This window comes from Somniosus microcephalus, chromosome 6 (genome assembly GCF_052327205.1).
Source record: "Somniosus microcephalus isolate GS21.2 chromosome 6, FLI_Smic_1.0, whole genome shotgun sequence".
Classification (NCBI taxonomy): domain Eukaryota; kingdom Metazoa; phylum Chordata; class Chondrichthyes; order Squaliformes; family Somniosidae; genus Somniosus; species Somniosus microcephalus.
This window is the reverse complement of record NC_140992.1, coordinates 120,531,780-120,552,425: the sequence shown is the minus strand read 5'-3', so window position 1 is coordinate 120,552,425 and position 20,646 is coordinate 120,531,780. Positions and strand designations below refer to the sequence as shown.

At 48.1% G+C, this 20,646-nt stretch overlaps 1 protein-coding gene across 1 annotated transcript in view; it reads right to left on the bottom strand.

Annotated features, from left to right (window-relative positions):
- Positions 1-20,646, bottom strand: part of LOC147116046 (uncharacterized) — a 487,956-nt gene that overhangs the window by 247,731 nt on the left and 219,579 nt on the right. The window lies entirely within an intron of this gene.

The following is a 20,646-nucleotide window of genomic DNA, read 5'->3' as shown; positions in this document are numbered from 1 at the left end:
CGAAACGTTGACTCTGTTTCTCTCTCCACAGATGCTGCCTGACCCGCTGAGTGTTTCCAGCATTTTCGGTTGTTGTTTTATATTTATGGCCCCTAGTTTTGGACTCTCCCACTTGTGGAAACATATTCTCTAAGTCTACCCTATCAAACCCTTTCATAATTTGAAAGACCTCTATCAGGTCACCTCTCAGCCTTCTCTTTTCCAGGGAAAAGAGCCCCAGCCTGTTCAGTCTTTCAGAACATAGCAGTGACAGATGAACATCAGCAGCCTCATCCATTACTGAGTCAGATTTGGGTGAGGAAACATTTAGGGCAGGATTTTCCAAGCCCCGAGGAGGCAGGCATGGAGGCGGGACAGCCGGTAAACTCAGAGAAAGTGAGGGCGGATGGCAAAGCCGGCCCCCATCCCGCCTCTGTGCCCTTTTGCCGGGGAGGCGGGAAGATGTGCAGCTTTGGGTCCCGTCTCCTGGAGGCAGGATAGGCATTTAATTCTTTTAGCTGCCGGTTAACAGGTAGTTAACAGGCAGAAAAAAGGATTAGTGCCATTTCACCTTCACAGGTGAAGGCTTCCTGACCTCGGAGAACCCCACCAGACGTGGAGGAGATCTGCGGCGGTCGGAGGCACCTGGAAGTAAGGTGAGTGATGGGTGCAAGTGTGGAGTGGTAAGTATGCAAGGTGAATGATAAGTTTAAAAAAGTGTTCACTTACTTTGTTTCCTTCCTACAGCCTTTAGCCGCAGTGGATCGGGAGAGCTGACATCCTGCTTGTCAATTTCACAGAATGGCTGTTGGAACCTCCGTTCCAATAGCCATGTGAAATTTACAAATTTTAAAGGTTTGATGAGTCCTGAACACAAGGACTCATCAAACTAAAGAGAATGTCAGTGAGAGCTGTCAAACACTGACATTTCTTCTTTCAAGAAATCTTGACAGATAGCACGTCTGATGTTGACGTGATCTGTCAGTGACTTCCTACCTAATTGGCCTGCTGAGCCCACAGGGCGGGCTTAACAAGCTCAATCAGGGGAAAATCCCTCTGGTTGGTCAGGCGAGGATGGAGGCGGGACATTGACACAACAAGCAGCAGTCCCGCCTCCAACTTGCCTCCATTCACAAAATCCAGCCCTTGCAGTTCATTTCAAAAGAACATTAGCAGAAAATTCCAGTGCGATTAACTAGGTTTTACCAACCATGATGATGGCTCCGCCTAGTCTGCATCGTGCCCACTTTCTTCTGGCGTTACTCTGTTAGTGACACTTAAATCTGCTGCTCTGTCACTTGGCTAGGGAGAGGAAATTTCATCCATGGCTCCCATTCTTGAATAAAGAATGCTGCCACCTCAGAAGAAAGCTGATCGGGCTGGCTATTGCCTAGGCAAGAGGGACCTGGCTGGGTTTTGGAGTAGGGGCAGGGTTCAGTTTTGCGCTCAGATATCTCTTCCACTTATGGCCACAGAACAAAGTGATGAACGACTTGAAATATTTGGAGGCAGCTACATAATAAAATCACTGATATACCAAGCGTCTCGTGCACTACACCAAGATCAAATACTCTGCATCAAGAATCTCTTGCACTGCATCGACACTAATTATTTTACATCAAGAGTCTTCGGGTTGAGGAAACGCCCGCCTCACTCCATCTGATGTGGATCATCTCATTTTTAGCCATTCTGCTGCACTCTACTGGACTTATGATAAAAATGTGTCAGGAAGGCTGTGGATTTTTGACCCCATCATTTCCAAAATGTTCTAAGTTTAGGTCCAATTTGAAGCCCTTGGTGATTGACAGCTCAGCAGGCCAACCACCTCCCTGATCTCACGGTCTTAAAGGTACTTTGCTCTTTTTCTCTCTCTCTCTCTCTCTCTCTCTCATCCCTTAATTAGAGACATCAAAATAGTAGCGCCAATACCGGTGGTCTGTAACAGAAACTAGGTCCCGTTAACTTGGGAATAACTAGCTTGAAAGTAAGCTTTCATCCAGACTGTCAGTAGAATCACGTCTTTTTGCACAGAATAAGGAATTGAGGGAAGTGACAGATCTTACTGTGAAAACTGTATTCTGTTTAATCATGTGTTTCATACAAAATAAACCAGTTTGTTGGTTTGCATTTGTGCCTCATCCCACTATAATGCATTTCAGTCTGTCTTCTGTGAAGGCAGGAGAATCCAAAAAGTGGCACATGTGAGATTACATTAGCCAGCAAGCATTCTATGTTGTGTCTCAGATCATGTTATCACTTAGCTAGATATAGGGCAGTAAAAGGTGTGCTCCAGATCGTAGGGGACATGAGGTCTGCTCGTGGGAGTGACCACTGATGCTGAACCTGAAAGAATATTCACCGCAAAACATGAAGATTTATAACAATCACTGACAGTGAATTCTAGTCTCAAAATTACGCTGCATTAAGATCATCCTGAACCACTTCATCAACACCCTGAGCTGGAAAGAGATCTTCTTGAGCTGCCCTGAGCCAAAGGTTCCATCGCTGTGCCGAGATCTGCCTCTCTACTGTGCTGAGATCTCTTTCGCCGTGTCAAGAGCTTCCTGCTAAATACACCATAGGGATAGAAAAGTTGGTGACTGGTTTCCTACACACAATTCAGCAATAGTGGAGTTAAGATGGAACTATTTGACTGAAAGGTGACAACTGCTTTCCCCCGACAAGGCACCCCCCACTCCCCCCCAGCCCCCTGCCGCCCCTTCCCACTCAGGCCTCTGATGCCGCCCTCTATTAAACAAACACTGTTAGGATTATTATAATGCTGGGTGTACTGGCCCTCTGCCAAAACAAACACACAAAAAGCTCTCTCCTTGTCTGAGCAGAGATAACAGCACCAGAGGAGACAGCCTCAGCTTTGCACAATGTCACAGACACCACAGTCAGATTGTGCCTGATGCTGCTGTCTATCCACACTTCAGGAGGCTCTCAGTATTGTTATTGTTGCACTCCCTCCTCAACCCCTTGTCCCTCCCTCCTTCGGAATAATTTCCCCCTGCAAACTAAGACTTGTTTTCCATCAAAGCCGAGTCTCTTTGACAGACCCTATCTGACAACATCTGTGCATGTATAAGTTAGGCATGAACATGTGCAGTAATCTCAATAATTATTTTACAACTTGACTGTGCCTGACTGAAGTGTGAATTTATTCCTGAGTTCACAAGCTAGGGCAGAAAATAAAGTTTAACTCTGTCTGGTGAGACTTTTTTTTAATTTTTAGTTCAAACAAGGAGCTACTCTGGGGTGAGGAAGTGTTATAACAGAACACTGTGGATGATGCACAATAGGGAGTCATAGAGTCATAGAGTTATACAGCACAGAAAGAGGCCCTTCGGCCCATCGTGTCTGCGCCGTCCATCAAGCCCTGTCCAATCTAATCCCATTTTCCAGCATTTGGTCCATAGCCTTGTATGCAATGGCATTTCAAGTGCTCATCCAAATGCTTCTTGAATGTTGTGAGGGTTCCTGCCTCTACCACCCTTTCAGGCAGTGAGTTCCAGACTCCAACCACCCTCTGGGTGAAAAAGATCCTCCTCAATTCCCCTCTAAACCTCCTGCCCCTTACCTTGAATCTATGCCACCTTGTTATTGACCCCCCTACTAAGGGGAAAAGTTCCTCTTTATCTACCCTATCTATGCCCCTCATCATTTTGTACACCTCAATCAGGTCCCCCCTCAGCCTTCTTTGCTCCAAGGAAAACAACCCCAGCCTGCTTAGTCTTTCTTCATAGCTGAGGCGCTCCATCCCAGGTAACATCCTGGTGAATCTTCTCTGCACCCTCTCCAAAGCAATCACATCCTTCCTATAGTGAGGCGACCAGAACTGCACACAGTACTCCAGCTGTGGCCTTACCAGCGTTTTGTACAGCTCCATCATAACCTCCCTGCTCTTATATTCTATGCCTCGGCTAATGAAGGCAAGTATCCCATATGCCTTTTTAACCACCTTATCTACCTGATCCGCTGCCTTCAGGGATCTATGTACATGTACATCAAGGTCCCTCTGGCCCTCTGTGCTTCCTAGGGCCCTACCACTCATTGTGTATTCCCTTGCCTTATTTGTCCGTCCAAAATGCATCACCTCGCACTTTTCAGGGTTAAATTCCATTTGCCACTTTTCCGCCCATCTGACCAACCCGTTTATATCGTCCTGTAGCCTGAGGCTTTCCTCCTCGCAATTTACCACCCCACCAATTTTCGTGTCATCTGCGAACTTACTGATCATACCTTTTACATTCTCATCCAAATCATTTATGTAGATCACAAACAGCAAGGGACCCAGCCGGTACCGATCCCTGAGGTACCCCACTGGACACAGGCTTCCAGTCACAAAAGCAACCTTCGACCATCACCCTCTGCCTCCTGCCACTCAGCCAGTTTAGGATCCAACGTGCCAAGGCACCCTGGATCCCATGGGCTCTTACCTTCTTGACCAGTCTCCTATGCTGGACTTTGTCAAAAGCCTTACTGAAGTCCATGTATACCACATCCACAGCATTTCCCTCATCCACACGCCTCGTCACCCCCTCGAAAAATTCAATCAGATTCGTCAGACATGATTTACCCTTGACAAAGCCATGCTGACTATCCCCGATTAATCCTTGCCTCTCCAAGTGGAGACTAATTTTGTCCCTCAGAATTTTTTCCAATAATTTCCCTACCACGGATGTTAGGCTCACTGGCCTATAATTCCCTGGTTTATCCCTGCTACCCTTCTTGAATAATGGTACTACGTTAGCTGTTCTCCAGTCCTCTGGTACATCCCCTGTGGCCAGAGAGGTTCTGAAAATTTGTGTCAGAGCCCCTGCAATCTCCTCCTTTGCCTCACACAGCAGCCTGGGATACATCTCATCCGGGCCTGGGGATTTATCCACTTTTTGGCCTGCTAAAACCGCTAGTACCTCCTCCCTCTCGATGCTAATATGTTCAAGTATATCACAGTCCCCTTGCCCGATTTCTATGTCTACATCGTCTTCCTCCATAGTGAACACAGATGCAAAAAATTCATTTAAAACCCCGCCTACATCATCTGGCTCTACACACAGATTGCCACTTTGGTCCCTAATGGGCCCTACCCTTTCCCTGGTTATCCTCTTGCCCTTAATATACTTATAAAACATCTTAGGATTTTCCTTTATTTTGCTCGCCAGTGTTATTTCATGGCCCCTCCTCGCTCTCCTAATTTCTTTTTTAAGTATGCCCCTGCACTTTTTATACTCCTCTAGGGTGTGGTAAACCACTGTTGTTGTTGTTGTTGTTGTTGTTACACACTGTTGTACCTATGCATGCCTCAACATGTCTCGGCTGGCTCCACCCACACAGGCCCAGGTATAAAGGTGATTGACCTGCAGCCCCCTGCCTTCTTGGAACCCAGTCAACCACGAGAGGCATGCTCTGTTCTTTGCTAATAAAAGCCTTTAGTTACTCTCTTAACTCTCAGTCTTTTATGAGTAATTGATAGCGCATCAATTTTATTAGCAAAAACAAAATGTCGACATTTGCTGAACAGCAGGCTGCTGCACCAAACGCTGAACAGCAGGCTGCTGCACCAAACGCTGAGCAACAGGAGCTGCTGCGAGCCCTCAGACCAACATGCCTGGACCTAGACCCCCAAGAAGCGGGTTCGGCTACCAAATTCGCGCATTGGCTGCGTTGCTTCGAGGCCTACCTGCAAGCCTCAACTGTGACCCTGGACGAAAACAAGTTGGAAATCCTGGCCTCAAAGGTGAGCCACCAAGTTTATACAATAATCCAGGACGCGACGACCTACGCGGCAGCTATCGGTCTGCTAAAAGGGCAATACGCACGCCCGGTAAATACGGTCTATGCCCGGCACCTCTTAAGATCCCGCAGACAGCAGCCCGGGGAATCGGTGGAGGCCTTCCTACGGGCACTACGGATACTCGGCCGAGACTGCGATTGCAAAGAAGCATCAGCCGCAGCACACACGGAGGGACTGATCCGAGATGCTTTCGTTGCGGGCCTAAGGTCCGACTACTCCCGGCAGAGACTGTTGGAAAAGGGAGAAATGGACCTGAGAAAAGGCAGTGTCCCTCGCGCTCTCGCTCGACGTGGCCCACAGGAATATGGACGCCTTCTCCCCTAACCGCTCCGCAACGTGGACGCCACAACCTTGGGTCATGGGACCGCCACCTTCAACTGCTGCTGCGATGTCCAAGGCACAGAAATGTTATTTTTGTGGCCAGGCAAAACACCCCAGAGCACGCTGCCCGGCGAGAAACGCTACCTGCTCCGGCTGCGGGAAGAAAGGACACTATGTCAGCGCCTGCAAAGGTAAAACCGCTAACGCCAGCAGCGCCGCGTGCGAACCGTGGGGGCAGCCATTTTTTCCGCCATCTCGGACGTCTCCAACTTCAACCACGGGGGACCCGAACTCAACCACCGCCTCATCTGACGACCACATCGACTCGCTCGACCATACGCTGGCCTCCGTGACGCTGGACCAATCTCTCCCTCATCAACTGTCCAGGTCCATGATGGACATTAAGGTAAACGGCCGCGCCACTACCTGCCTTTTCGACAGCGGGAGCACGGAAAGCTTTATCCACCCCGACACGGTGCGCAGTTACTCTCTCCTGGTCCTGCCGACACAACATCGGATCTCTTTGGCTTCCAAAGCCCAGTCAGCGGACGTCGGTGGCTACTGTGTAGTGACCCTTTCAGTAAGGGGCACAGAATACAAAAATTTTAAACTCCTGGTCCTGCCCCATCTTTGCGCTGCCATTCTACTGGGGTTGGATTTTCAGTGCAACCTTAAGAGTGTCACATTAGCGTACGACGGACCCCTCCCCCCACTCACAGTCTGCAGCCAGCAGCTTTTAAATCGCCCGCCGCGCACCATTTGCAGCCTCTCCACCCTTAAAGTCCCCCCCCCTCCTTGTTCGCTAACCTCACCCGCGACTGTAAGCCCATCGCTACCAAAAGCAGGCGTTACAGTGCCGGGGATAGGAGCTTCATTAAATCCGAGGTAGCAAGACTCCTGAAGGAAGGGATTATTGAAAGTAGCACCAGCCCATGGCGAGCACAAGTGGTGGTAGTGAAGACTGGCGAAAAACAGCGCCTAGTTATTGACTACAGCCAGACGATCAATCGCTACACCCAGCTAGATGCATACCCACTCCCCCGCATATCTGACATGGTCAATCAGATAGCACAATACCGGGTGTTCTCGATGATTGATCTGAAGTCGGCATACCACCAGCTCCCCATCAGGGCTGAGGACCGCCAGTACACAGCTTTTGAAGCTGACGGTCGTCTCTACCACTTCCTCAGAGTTCCCTTCGGCGTCACTAACGGGGTATCAGTCTTCCAACGGGAGATGGGCCGGATGGTCGACCAGAACGCGTTCCAGGCCACTTTCCCCTATCTAGACAACGTCACCATCTGCGGCCGCGACCAGCAGGACCATGATGTTAATCTAGAGAAATTCCTCCGTACGGCCCAGCGGCTGAACCTAACATACAACAAGGACAAATGTATGTTTCGTACCAAGCGCCTTGCCATTCTTGGCTGTGTAGTGGAGAACGGAGTCATCGGCCCCGACCCCGACAGGATGCGCCCCCTTATGGAGCTCCCCCTCCCCCACTGCCAAAAAGCACTGAAGAGATGCCTAGGGTTTTTCTCGTACTATGCTCAGTGGGTGCCCAACTATGCGGACAAAGCCAGACCCCTCATCAAGTCCACCTCCTTCCCCCTGACAGCAGAGGCCTGTGCAGCCTTCACTCTCATAAAAGGAGATATTGCGAAGGCCACAATGCACGCAGTGGATGAGTCCATCCCTTTCCAAGTGGAGAGCGACGCATCCGACTTTGCCCTAGCTGCAACCCTTAACCAGGCAGGGAGACCCGTGGCCTTTTTTTCAAGGACCCTCCAGGGCCCCGAGATTCGACACTCCTCTGTCGAAAAGGAGGCCCAGGCCATTGTGGAAGCTGTGCGACATTGGAGGCATTACCTGGCCGGAAAACGATTTACCCTGCTCACTGACCAGCGTTCAGTAGCTTTTATGTTTAATAATAAGCAGAGGGGCAAAATCAAGAACGACAAGATCTTGAGGTGGAGAATCGAACTCTCCACCTACAATTACGATATCTTGTACCGGCCCGGGAAACTCAATGAGCCCCCAGATGCCCTATCACGTGGTACATGCGCCAACGCGCAGGTCGATAGACTGAAGACCCTCCACAATGACCTCTGCCACCCGGGGGTCACCAGGTTTTTTCACTTCATCAAATCCCGTAACCTGCCCTGCTCCATCGAGGAGGTCAGGACCATGACCAGGAACTGCCAAATCTGTGCCGAGTGCAAACCGCATTTTTATAGGCCAGACAGAGCAAGCCTGATCAAAGCCACGCGCCCCTTTGAATGGCTGAGCGTTGATTTTAAAGGGCCCCTCCCCTCCTCCGACCGCAATGTGTACTTCCTCAACATAATTGATGAGTACTCCCGTTTCCCGTTTGCCATCCCTTGCTCAGACATGACCAGTACCACGGTCATTAAATGTCTGAATGACCTCTTCGCCTTGTTCGGTTTCCCTAGCTATATTCATAGCGACAGGGGCTCATCCTTTATGAGTGACGAACTCCGGCAGTACCTGCTCTCGAGAGGTATCGCTACAAGCAGGACCACCAGCTACAACCCCCGGGGGAATGGCCAGGTGGAAAGGGAGAATGTGACGGTCTGGAAGGCAGTCCTTTTAAACTTGAAATCTAAGGGCCTTCCGACCTCTCGCTGGCAGGAAGTCCTCCCTGCGGCGCTCCATTCCATTCGGTCACTGCTCTGTACAGCCACCAATGCTACCCCTCACGAGAGAATGTTCTCCTTCCCCAGGAAGTCCACATCGGGGACCTCGTTACCGACATGGCTGACTTCTCCAGGACCCGTCCTACTGCGGAAGCACGTGAGGTCCCATAAGACGGACCCCCTGGTCGAGAGGGTGAGCCTCCTCCATGCCAACCCTCAGTATGCTTACGTGGTGTACCCGGACGGGCGGGAGGACACAGTCTCCATACGAGACCTCGCACCTTCGGGTGCTCCCGAAACACCCCCCTCGCCATCCACCACTACCCACGCCTACCCCCAGTACGCTTACGTAGCGTACCCGGACGGGCGGGAGGACACAGCCCCCACACGAGATCTCGCACCTTTGGGTGCCCCTGAAACACTACCATTGCCATCCACCACTACCCACAACCCAACCCTGCTAGACGGCATGCCGCAGCCCCAGGACCCGTCATTGACCACCCAACCACTCAATGAGATGCCAGACTCAACGTTGGATGCTGCACCATCACTGCCGCCACCACGACGATCAGGACGGCATACAAGGCCACCTGATAGACTTACTTACACGAACCTTTAGTACACTTCACCCCGCCGGACTCAATTTTAAACAAGGGGTGAATGTGGTAAACCACTGTTGTTGTTGTTGTTGTTGTTGTTACACACTGTTGTACCTATGCATGCCTCAACATGTCTCGGCTGGCTCCACCCACACAGGCCCAGGTATAAAGGTGATTGACCTGCAGCCCCCTGCCTTCTTGGAACCCAGTCAACCACGAGAGGCATGCTCTGTTCTTTGCTAATAAAAGCCTTTAGTTACTCTCTTAACTCTCAGTCTTTTATGAGTAATTGATAGCGCATCATAGGGCTTCCTCCGTCTTTAGTCTTTTGTAACTGCCAAAAGCCCCCCTTTTTTTCCTAATGCATTTTTGTATATCCCTTGTCATCCAAGGTTCCCTTTGCTTGTTGGTACCACCCTTGACCTTTACGGGAACATGTTGGCGTTGTACTCTCTCTATTTCCCTTCTGAAAGTCTCCCACTGCTTTGATGTGGATTTTCCTATAAGTAGCTGCTCCCAGTCCACTTTGGCCAGATCCTGCCTTATCATATTAAAATCGGCCTTCCCCCAATTTAGAACCCTTATTTCCGGGCCGTCTTTGTCTTTTTCCATGACCAAAAGAACAAAAATATCAGAGGTAGACACACTGAAGGATCAGAAATAGAGAGATAGATACACTGAAGGAGCAGAGCTGGAGGGACAGACACACCGAAAGATCAGAAATAGAGGGATAGACACACCGAAGCATCAGAGTGGAGGGATAGACAACAACAACAACTTGTATTTAGATAGCGCCTTTAACATTGTAAAACATCCCAAGGCACTTCACAGGAGTATTAAAAGACAAAACATTTGACACCGAGCCACCTAAGGAGAAATTAGGGCAGATGACCAAAAGCTTGGTCAAAGAGATAGATTTTAAGGAGCGTCTTAAAGGAGGAAAGAGAGGTAGCGAGGCGGAGAGGTTTAGGCAATTAATTCCAGAGCTTAGGTCCCAGGCAACAGAAGGCTCGGCCACCAATGGTTGAGCGATTATAATCAGGGATCCTCAAGAGGGCAGAATTAGAGGAGCGCAGATACCTCGGCGGTGTTCAGGTTGTGGGGCTGAAGGAGATTACAGAGATAGGGAGGGGCGAGGCCATGGAGGGATCTGAAAACAAGGATGAGAATTTTGAAATCCAGGCACTGCTTAACCGGGAGCCAATGTAGGTCAGCGAGCACAGGGGTGATGGGCGAATGGGACTTGGTGTGAGTTAGGACATGGGCAGCCGAATTTTGGATGACCTCAAGTTTACATTGGGTAGAATCTGGGATGCCAGCCAGCAGTGCGTTGGAATAGTCAAGTCTAGAGGTAACAAAGGTATGGATGAGGGTTTCAGCTGCGGATGAGCTGAGGCAAGGGCGGAGACGGGTGATGTTACGGAGGTGGAAATAGGCGGTCTTATGCTGCGGATATGTGGTCAGAAGCTCATTTCAGGGTCAAATATGACACCAAGGTTGCGAACAGTGTGGTTCAGCCTCAGACAGATGGTAGGGAGAGGGACGGAGTCAGTGGCTAGGGAACACAGTTTGTGGTGGGGACCGAAAACAATGGCTTCGGTCTTCCCAATACTTACTTGGAGAAAATTTCTGCTCATCCAGAACTGGTTGTCGGACAAACAGTCTGACAATTTAGAGACTGTGGAGGGGTCGAGAGAAGTGTTAATGAGGTAGAGCTGGGTGTCATCAGCGTACATGTGGAAACTGATGCTGTGTTTTCGGATGATGTCACCAAGGGGCAACATGTAGATGAGCAATAGGAGGGGGCCAAGGATAGATCCTTGGGGGACACCAGAGGTAACGATGCTGGAGCGGGAAGAGAAGCCGTTGCAGGTGATTCTCTGGCTACGATTAGATAGATAAGAATGGAACCAGGCGAGTGCAGTCCCACTCAGATGGACGACGGCGGAGAGGCACTGGAGAAAGATGGAGTGGTCAACCGTATCAAAGGCTGCAAAGGGGTGACACACTGAAAGATCACAAATGGAGAGACAGACACACTGAAGGAGCAGAGATGGAGGGACAGACACACTGAAGGAGCAGAGATGGAGGGACAGACACACTGAAGGAGCAGAGTTGGAGGTATGGGCCACTGATGATTGGGAGATTATAGTAATCTGGGATGTTATGATTAAGGTTATCCACCAGGTGGTGCTGTAGCCAATGCTGCTGCTAAGGTCAGAGGTTTGCTTCCTGTTGAGGTCAGAGGTTTGCTTTCTGTCAAGGTCAGCAAAGGTGGAATGCCAGGTTGCAGGCATGATGTTTGTTACTCTGTTTGTTTAATAAAATACTCGTACTAGTTCCAAGATAGCGCCTCTTCGAGTTCTTGTTCCACTACATGGATTTATCACATTTGGCGATGAGGTAAGAAGGACCCTGGATAAAGAAGAGAAGTCTGCCAGGACTTTTAAACAACAAAATCACGAGCTGAAGTTAGCTAGCAGTTGGAAGAGAGCATGGCTGCCACGGTAGGAATGGTTTCCGCTTTTGATAGTCAAGCACAAACCTGGGAGGAATACTGTGAAGTGTTGGGTTATTTTTTTGAAGCAAATGAAATAAATGTTGCCGGAAAAAGGAAAGCCATTCTGCTTAGTTCAGTGGGAAGCCAGACCTACAGTTTGATGAGGAATCTGCTCAGTCCTGAAAAACCTGGAGACAAATCATTTGTTGAATTAGTGGCTTTGCTAAAAGAACATTTCAACCCTAAGCCTAGTGAGATTGTACAGCGGTTCAAGTTTAATTCAAGGAACAGGAAAGAGGAAGAGAGCATAATGGACTATGTAGCGGTGTTGCATAAATTAGCACAAGATTGCAATTATGGGAACAACCTGAAGGAAATGCTGCGAGATAGGCTAGTTTGCGGAATTCTGGACGACCGAATGCAGCGTAGATTATTATCCGAGACTGGGCTTACCTATGAAAAAGCATTGGAACTTGCTCAAGCCATAGAGACAGCGAACCGAGATGTAAAAGAAATACAGGGTTCAGACAGGGCTAATGCTATGCAAGTTGCAGGTCAGGTTGTTGTGCACAAGTTGAACATGCATCAGAAACCACATGTGAAGGCATGTTATAGATGCAAGGGCGATCATCTGGTGAGTGAATGCCGGTTTCTGGAGGAAAAGTGCTACAAGTGTGGGAAACAAGGACAGATAAAACGAGCTTGCAGGGCGAAATCACCTGTGGAGGAATCCAAACCAAAAGGGGGAGGACAGCAAAACCAAGGGAGAGAAGTGAAAAAACATGGAGAACACCACATCAGCGGGGAAGCTGAGGAAGAAAAGGACATGTTCATAATGTATAGCATGTTAGAGAACATTCCAAAAGTGGCTCCTATCACATTGCAACTGACAGTAAATGACTCTAAGGTGAACTTTGAAGTGGATACAGGGAGCGGAGTGACCATAATGAACAAGGCAGAGTACTCAAAATTGTGGAACCGTGCAAAAGTTCCAGAGTTAAAGCCTTGCTCCCTGCATCTTAAAACATATACAGGTGAATGAGTAGCGACATTAGGTACAGCTAATGTAACTGTGCAACACAGGGACACAGTGGAACAGCTACCTGTAGTTATAGTATCGGGTACCGGACCAAACCTGTTAGGTCGGGGCTGGATAAAAGAACTTAAATTAGACTGGGGAGCAGTAAATCAAATAGATGCGGGCAAACAGTTGACTTTGCAAGAAGTGTTGAGAATGTGTTCAAGGAGGAACTTGGCACATTTAATGGCCCCCCAGCTAAGATTTATGTAGACAAGGAGGCACCGCCAAGGTTTTTTAAACAACGACCTGTGCCTTATGCCATGAAACCAAAGGTAGAGGCTGAGCTTGACCGTCTATTGAGAGAGAACATACTGGAGCCAGTGAAATGTTCGGAATGGGCAGCTCCCATAGTACCTGTTTTGAAACCGGACAATTCGGTAAGACTCTGTGGAGGTTATAAATTGACAGTCAATCGGGTGTCCAAACTAGAGCAGTATCCGATTCCCAAAACAGAGGATCTCTTTGCAAACCTGGCTGGAGGAAAGAAATTCACAAAGTTGGATATGAGTCATGCCTACTTGCAGATTACACTGGATGACGAATCAAAGAAGTATGTCACCATAAATACACACAAGGGCTTGTTTACATATAACCACTTACCGTTTGGTGTCTCATCTAGTCCAGCTATCTTCCAGAGGACAATCGAAGGTGTACTGCAAGGGATTCCACATGTTTCCATCTATCTGGATGACATTCTGGTGACGGGAAGAACTGACCAGGAGCATCGGAGCACTCTGAGAGAAATACTACAGAGATTGGAGAGGGCAGGGTTCCGGCTCAAGAGGAGTAAGTGCACTTTCCTGGGGAATGAGGCAGTGTTCCTGGGAGACAGAGTGGACGCCACCGGGCTCCATCCACTCAAGGAGAAGGTACAAGCACTGCAGGACGCCCCTGCTCCTACAAATGTGGCTAAGTTAAAAGCTTACCTGGGACTGCTGAACTATTATAACAGGTTTTTACCAAACTTGTCAACTGTGTTAGCACCTCTTCACAAGCTACTGTGCAAGGAGACACAGTGGCAGTGGGGAGAGGAGCAGGGGGTTTCATTTGAACAGTCCAAGAAACTGATGCTGTCGTCTGGTGTGCTGGTTCACTACAACGCAGAGAAAGACATCATTCTCTCTTGTGACGCTTCACCTTATGGGGTGGGGGCAGTTCTTCCACACTGCATGGAAGATGGAACTGAAAGACCAATAGGGTTTATGTCCCGAACTCTAACACCAGCGGAAAAAAACTATTCCCAGTTAGACAAAGAGGGGTCAGCAGTAATGTTTGGGTTACAGAGGTTCCACAAGTACATATATGGCAGGAAGTTCACCATATTCACCGATCATAAACCTCTTCTCTCTCTTTTCAATGAAATGAAAGCAGTTCCACAGATGGTGTCACCCCGGATCCAGAGGTGGGCAGTGATGTTGAGGGCATATGAGTATGTCATCATCTACAAGGCGGGCAAGTACCATGGGAACGCAGATGCCTTGAGCCGTCTTCCACTGCCAGGCACACCTATCCGTGCAGCTCCAGAGAACAGAGTTTTGATGTTGGAGGACACTGACACGGCACTTGTGACTGCAGAGCAAGTAAGAACATGGACAGGTAAAGATCCAGTACTGTCTAGAGTTCGAGAATATGTGGTGAGTGGATGGCCACAGCATCCGGAAGGGGCTGACTTCACACCCTACAGTGTCAGGAAAACAGAGCTGAGTGTGCAGGATGGTTGCATGTGGTGGGGAGCACAAGTGATTATTCCACAGCCAGCACGACAGTCTATCCTAGAGCAACTACATCAGTGTCTTCCTGGGGTCTCGCGTATGAAAGCCTTGGCTAGGAGTTACTTGTGGTGGCCAAAGCTAGATGAGGAGATAAAAAATCTAGTCAAGACATGCAGCACTTGTCAGGAACACCGGAAGGCACCAGCAGTGGCTCCTCTCCACCCCTGGGAGTGGCCGGATAAACCGTGGAGAAGATTGCACTTAGATTATGCGGGTCCATTCATGGGGAAGATGTTCCTCATAATCATTGATGCACATTCCAAATGGATGGATGTTTATCCTGTAAATTCTGCTTCCGCCACTACTACTATAGACTGCCTGCATCGGAGCTTCAGTAATCAAGGGCTACCGGAGATCGTATTGAGTGACAATGCCACTTGTTTTGTGAGTACAGAGACAAAAGAGTTCTTGAGAAAAAATGGCATTGTGCAGGCGACCTGGGCTCCATATCATCCGTCCTCAAATGGACTTGCGGAGAGAGCCGTACAAACATTTAAGGAGATGATGAAAAAAAGTGCAGAAGGGAGTTTAGCAGCCAAAGTGTCACGGGTTCTGTTCAGCTACAGAATAACACCTCAATCCACCACAGGACTCTCTCCTGCTGAGATGTTATTAGGTCGTAGACTACACTCCACTCTTGACCTTGTCCACCCAGACCTAAAAAGGAAAATGGAAAACAGACAAAACAAACAAAAAGAGAACCATGACAAAAGAACAAAGAGCCGAAGTTTTGGAGAAGGAGATGCGGTCCTTACCAGGAATTTCAGTTATGGACCCAAGTGGATTCCTGGCTTCATAGACTCACTGAACGGTCCCGTATCATACAAGGTCATGTTGGGTGATGGTAGGGTAGTACGCAGACATGTAGATCAGATACTTACCAGACAAGGGGAAATTGAAATGAAGGTTCCAGATGCAATGGCTGAGGACAGGGTTGCCCCCAGTTGTCCAAGTGCATCTGTGGTGCCACCACCAGGGACAGAGACAATTCCACAGGAACCCATTTATCAAGAGGAAACTATTGTTGCAGAGTCTTGTTACTCCGAGCACTGCCCAGGAGCAGCTGGTGGCTTCACCACAATCAAGCAGGGACTTTACTGTCAGACGTTCACAAAGGCCTCGCAAGCCACCAGAGAGATTGATACTGACCTGTTAGATTCATCAAGTATGGAACATGATGAATGGAGACTCCTTATGTGACCCTCAGGAATGGTTGTCTGTTAAGAAATTCATACTGAAACCTTAAGGCAGGAGGGATATAGTAATCTGGGATGTTATGATTAAGGTTATCCATCAGGTGGTGCTGTAGCCAATGCTGCTGCTAAGGTCAGAGGTTTGCTTCCTGTTAAGGTCAGAGGTTTGCTTTCTGTCAAGGTCAGCAAAGGTGGAATGCCAGGATGCAGGCATGATGTTTGTTACTCTGTTTGTTTAATAAAATACTCGTACTAGTTCCAAGATAGCGCCTCTTCGAGTTCTTGTTCCACTACATGGATTTATCACAGAGATGAAGGGATAAATGTAATGAATTCATTTGCAAGCTTGGTTTATTATAGAGAAGGGTTTTAAGCCTAGATTTAAGAGTTATCATTACAGAGATGGTGCACATTGAGATATCCACAAGTGTTCAGCATGTAACGCTCAGACTCAGGGCGTATTCACAGTATCACAGAATCAACAGTGCAGATAGAGGCCATTTCAGCCCATCGAGCCTGCACCGACACATATCCCACCCTATCCCCGTAACCCCACGTATTTAATCCCCTAACACTAAGGGTCAATTTATCATAGCCAAATCAACCTAACCTGCACATCTTTGGACTGTGGGAGGAAACCGGAGCACCCGGAGGAAACCCACGCAGACACAGGGAGAATGTGCAAACTCCACACAGACAGTCGCCCGAGGCCAGATTTGAACCCGGGTCCCTGGCGCTGTGAGGCAACAGTGCTAGCCACTATGCCACTGTATTGTGGGATTTTGCACAAAGTTAGTTATCTTCATGCACAACACATTCAGTGAAGGTTGTGCAGGGTCACAAGGGTAATTGGATGCAGCTGGTGCTATTGTGCTGCTTTTCCTATTCCTCGGCTTTTGGGTCTTCCTTAAACTTGGAGCTCTGAATCTGGCTGCCAGCCATTTCAGAATACCTGAGAAGAAGTGGATTTGCATTGGTGCTGACACAGAGACACAATTAGTACCAGGAGCCTAGAAACAAAGATGTTTCTAGAAAGAGTTTTTGTCCATCTATTTGAGCATTACTGACAGGATCCACATGGGTAGCTGCCAAACCGGGTTAAGCTTGATAACTGAGGAACAAGACTGGCTTTTACTGGAAGGTTCGAAAACATTATTTAACTATTGCACTGACTTGTTTTCCATGTGAGAATGAATGCACTCCTCTCGCCTTGAGGCCTCTGCATCTTCTTGCAGCTCAGAAGATAAGCAGGAGCTCCATTAAGCTGCATGCTTTAATGGAAGCAGTTGGAGCCAAGGATAACTCAACCCCAGTTTCTCTCCAATTCCATGGTAAGAAACTGACCCATGGTTTGTTAGTTTCCTCAGCAATAGGGCCAGGACTCAGAGGTCATAGCATGGAGATTGGTGGTTAACCCATTCTAAGGAACAGTGTGATGATACATCAACCTCTGCTGATGGTTTAGGTTCAATTCTAGCTTTACTTTTAAGGTTGGAGAATGGGAATAACCTGTTGCGATGGAACAATTGTGAGATCACTGCCCTGGAAGTGGCTGGGTGATTGTTATTTCTCAGGAATCTATAGGGGTGATTATGACTTTGGGTGATAGTGTAAAACAGGCGCTAACGAATCAGCTGCCTGTTTTATATCATTCCCGATTTTTATTTTCATTGAAGTCAGAGGAAATAAAAATCAGGAGAGATGTAAAGTGGGCTGCCGATTTGCTATCGCCCGTTTTACACTATCGCACAAAGTCAAAATCTATCCTCGATGTTGGATTGCTGCTGTTTAGAATTCAATCAGATTTATCTGTTCTGCCCACACCACCCCTGGAACAAATTCAAATTGTGTTTTATTCAGAGCCTGGCTGCCAGTTGAAACAACGCAGATGAAAACGTAGGCACTTCGCCTTCAGAGAGTTTAAACTTCAGTTCCACGATAGAATTTACACGCAGCAGTTGCTCAAGTGAAAAGAGGAAAGAGTGAGCTCCTGGCATGAACATAAATGGGTTCAGAAAATCTGACTTTTCAGAAGAACACGGTCCCCTCCCCCTTCCCATGTAATGTGGCGCACATTCTACAGTCATTACTGGGTTAGGATTTTTATTGATGTAGAACATTAACACTTTGAGTGCCGCTCTCCCACGTGCCAAAATGCATCTGGTACACAGCACAGCACCCAAGAAGGTGATTTTGTGTGCAGCACTGCCCATCCCTAGTTGCCTTGATAACTGAGTGGCTTAAGATTTGACCAGGCTGGAGCTACAAGTCTGCCAAACTACAGGTAGGGGTTTTCCGTTCTAGCAGGACATCATCAGTGAACCAGTTGAGTTTTTGCAACAATCCGGAGACTTTGAGGTCATTTTGTTCCTGGTGCTATCCCACAAGTGACTAGAAGAAGAGCTTGTATTTATATAGTGCCTTTCACGACCTCAGGACATCCCAAAGCGTTTTATAGCCACTGAAGTACCTTTGAAGTGTAGTCACTGTTGTAATGTAGGGAAATGCGGCAGCCAATTTGCACACAGCAAGGTCCCATGAACAGCACTGAGATAATGACCAGATAATCTGTTTCAGTTATGTTGGTTGAAGGATAAATGTTGGCCAGGGAAATAGTGCCATGCGATATTTTACGTCCACCTGAGAGGGCACATGGGGCTTCAATTTAACATGGCATCTCCTACAGTGCAGCATATTATGCCCGTGTATGCTTGAGACACGGACAGCAGGAGTTGAACAAAACAAGTCTTTACTGAAAGGAGTCAATCGGGAAACTGAAACTACAGAGGCTTACTAGCGCCTTTTTATACAGGGGTGGTCACTGCCGGTACTGCAGTCTGAGACCAGTTATTCTCTTAAAGGTACATACACAACAATTCCTCCCCTTTTAGATAAACAGTACATAACATTCATTTAACAACTAAATGATAACTAATTACAATCACAATTACGGTTGCTAGATACATTGATTAAGTTTAAGCAATTATAAGTTCAGTCTTTGAGGAGGCTTCCTGATTCTGTCTGGATAACGCCTCTTTGGGGTATCAGGTTCCTCTGGCAAGGTTGAGTCAGGATCAATGTCGTTGTTTGGTTCATCTGCTTCCAATATCAACGATTCTGCGGTAGCTGCAATTGGTACGTCGATTTCATTACCAGGTGTATCAGATCGTGGTGTGGAGTTGACATTTTCCAGTGACTCTAGAATCTGGTCAGCATGGCATCTTACAATGCTCTCTCCAACGTCCACGGTATACATGAGAGGTCCTTGCCGTGTACAAATCGTTCCTGGCTGCCATTTCTCAGTGTGGTAGTCCCGGGCCAAAACTGGTTGACTGATCTTAAAACTCCTGGTCGGCCTTTCATTCATATTCTGAAACTGCCTGTTCTCCACATCTCTTTGGACGTTTGGCTTAACCAAATCCAAGCGGCATCGTAGTCTTCGATTGAAGAACATCATGGCTGGAGTTTGGTTGGTAACCGCATGTGTCGCATTCCGGTAGGCAAACAAGAAGTTGTCCACCTTGTGTTGTAGGGGTATATCTTCATTACACATTGCCTTGATAGCCTTCTTGAATGTTTGAACAAACCTCTCGGCCAATCCATTAGTGGCTGGATGATATGGGGCAGATGTGTAATGCTTAACACCATTGTTCTTTAAGAACCTCCGGAACTCTTCAGACACAAACTGTGGTCCATTGTCAGAGCAAATCTGTTCAGGCAGCCCATTCCTGGCGAATATGGTTCGTGAAACTGTGATAGTTTTTTCCGTGGTGGTTGAGGACATTTTTATTACCTCTGGCCACTTTGAATGTGCATCCACCGCAATTAAAAACATCGAGTCCATGAAGAGACCAGCAAAATCAAAGTGCACCCTTTGCCATGGAAATGAGGGCCACTCCCATGGATGTAGAGGAGTTTGTGGTGGGGCGTTTTGGACCTTCTGGCATCCTGCACAGCTCTTGGTCATCTCTTCGATTTCTCTATCGATTCCCGGCCACCACACAAACGCTCTGGCTAAGTTCTTCATTTTTACCCCACCCAGATGACCCTCATGAAGCTCATTGAGCACTCTATCCGTCAACTTAGGTGGAATTACTACTCTGGATCCACACATCAAGGTTCCTCTGCACACTGACAGCTGTTCTCTTCTCGGCGAGAATGCTGGCAGCAGTGGTTCGCCATGTGCTGGCCATCCCTTCACTGTTAAATCATAGACCCGTGATAGTGTCGGGTCATTCCGTGTTTCCTTTTCTATGTTTGCATTCGTCACAGGGAGACATTCGACTATGGTCGAGTGGAATAACTCCATTGGATCCACTGCTAGGTCTTCTTCTTCCACCGTCGGCAACGGTAGGCGTGACAATCCATCAGCATTCCCATGCTGTTTAGTTCCTTTGTACTTGATGTCATATTGGTGTGCCCCTAGGAAAAGGGACCACCTCTGCAGCCGTTGCGCTGTCATTATCGGTACGCCCTTCTGAGGGTTGAAAATGGAGACAAGAGGTTGATGATCGGTTAGTAGAGTAAATTTTTGACCGTGCAGGTAGTGATTGAACTTCTTCACCCCCCACACTAGGCTGAGGGCCTCTCTGTCAATCTGGGCATAGTTACGCTCGGCAGAAGTTAAGGAGCGTGACGCAAAAGCTATCGGCCTCTCTAAACCATCAAGGAATTTATGTGACAGTACCGCCCCAATGCCGTAGGGAGATGCATCACACGCCAGTCTGATCGGCAGTGCTGGGTT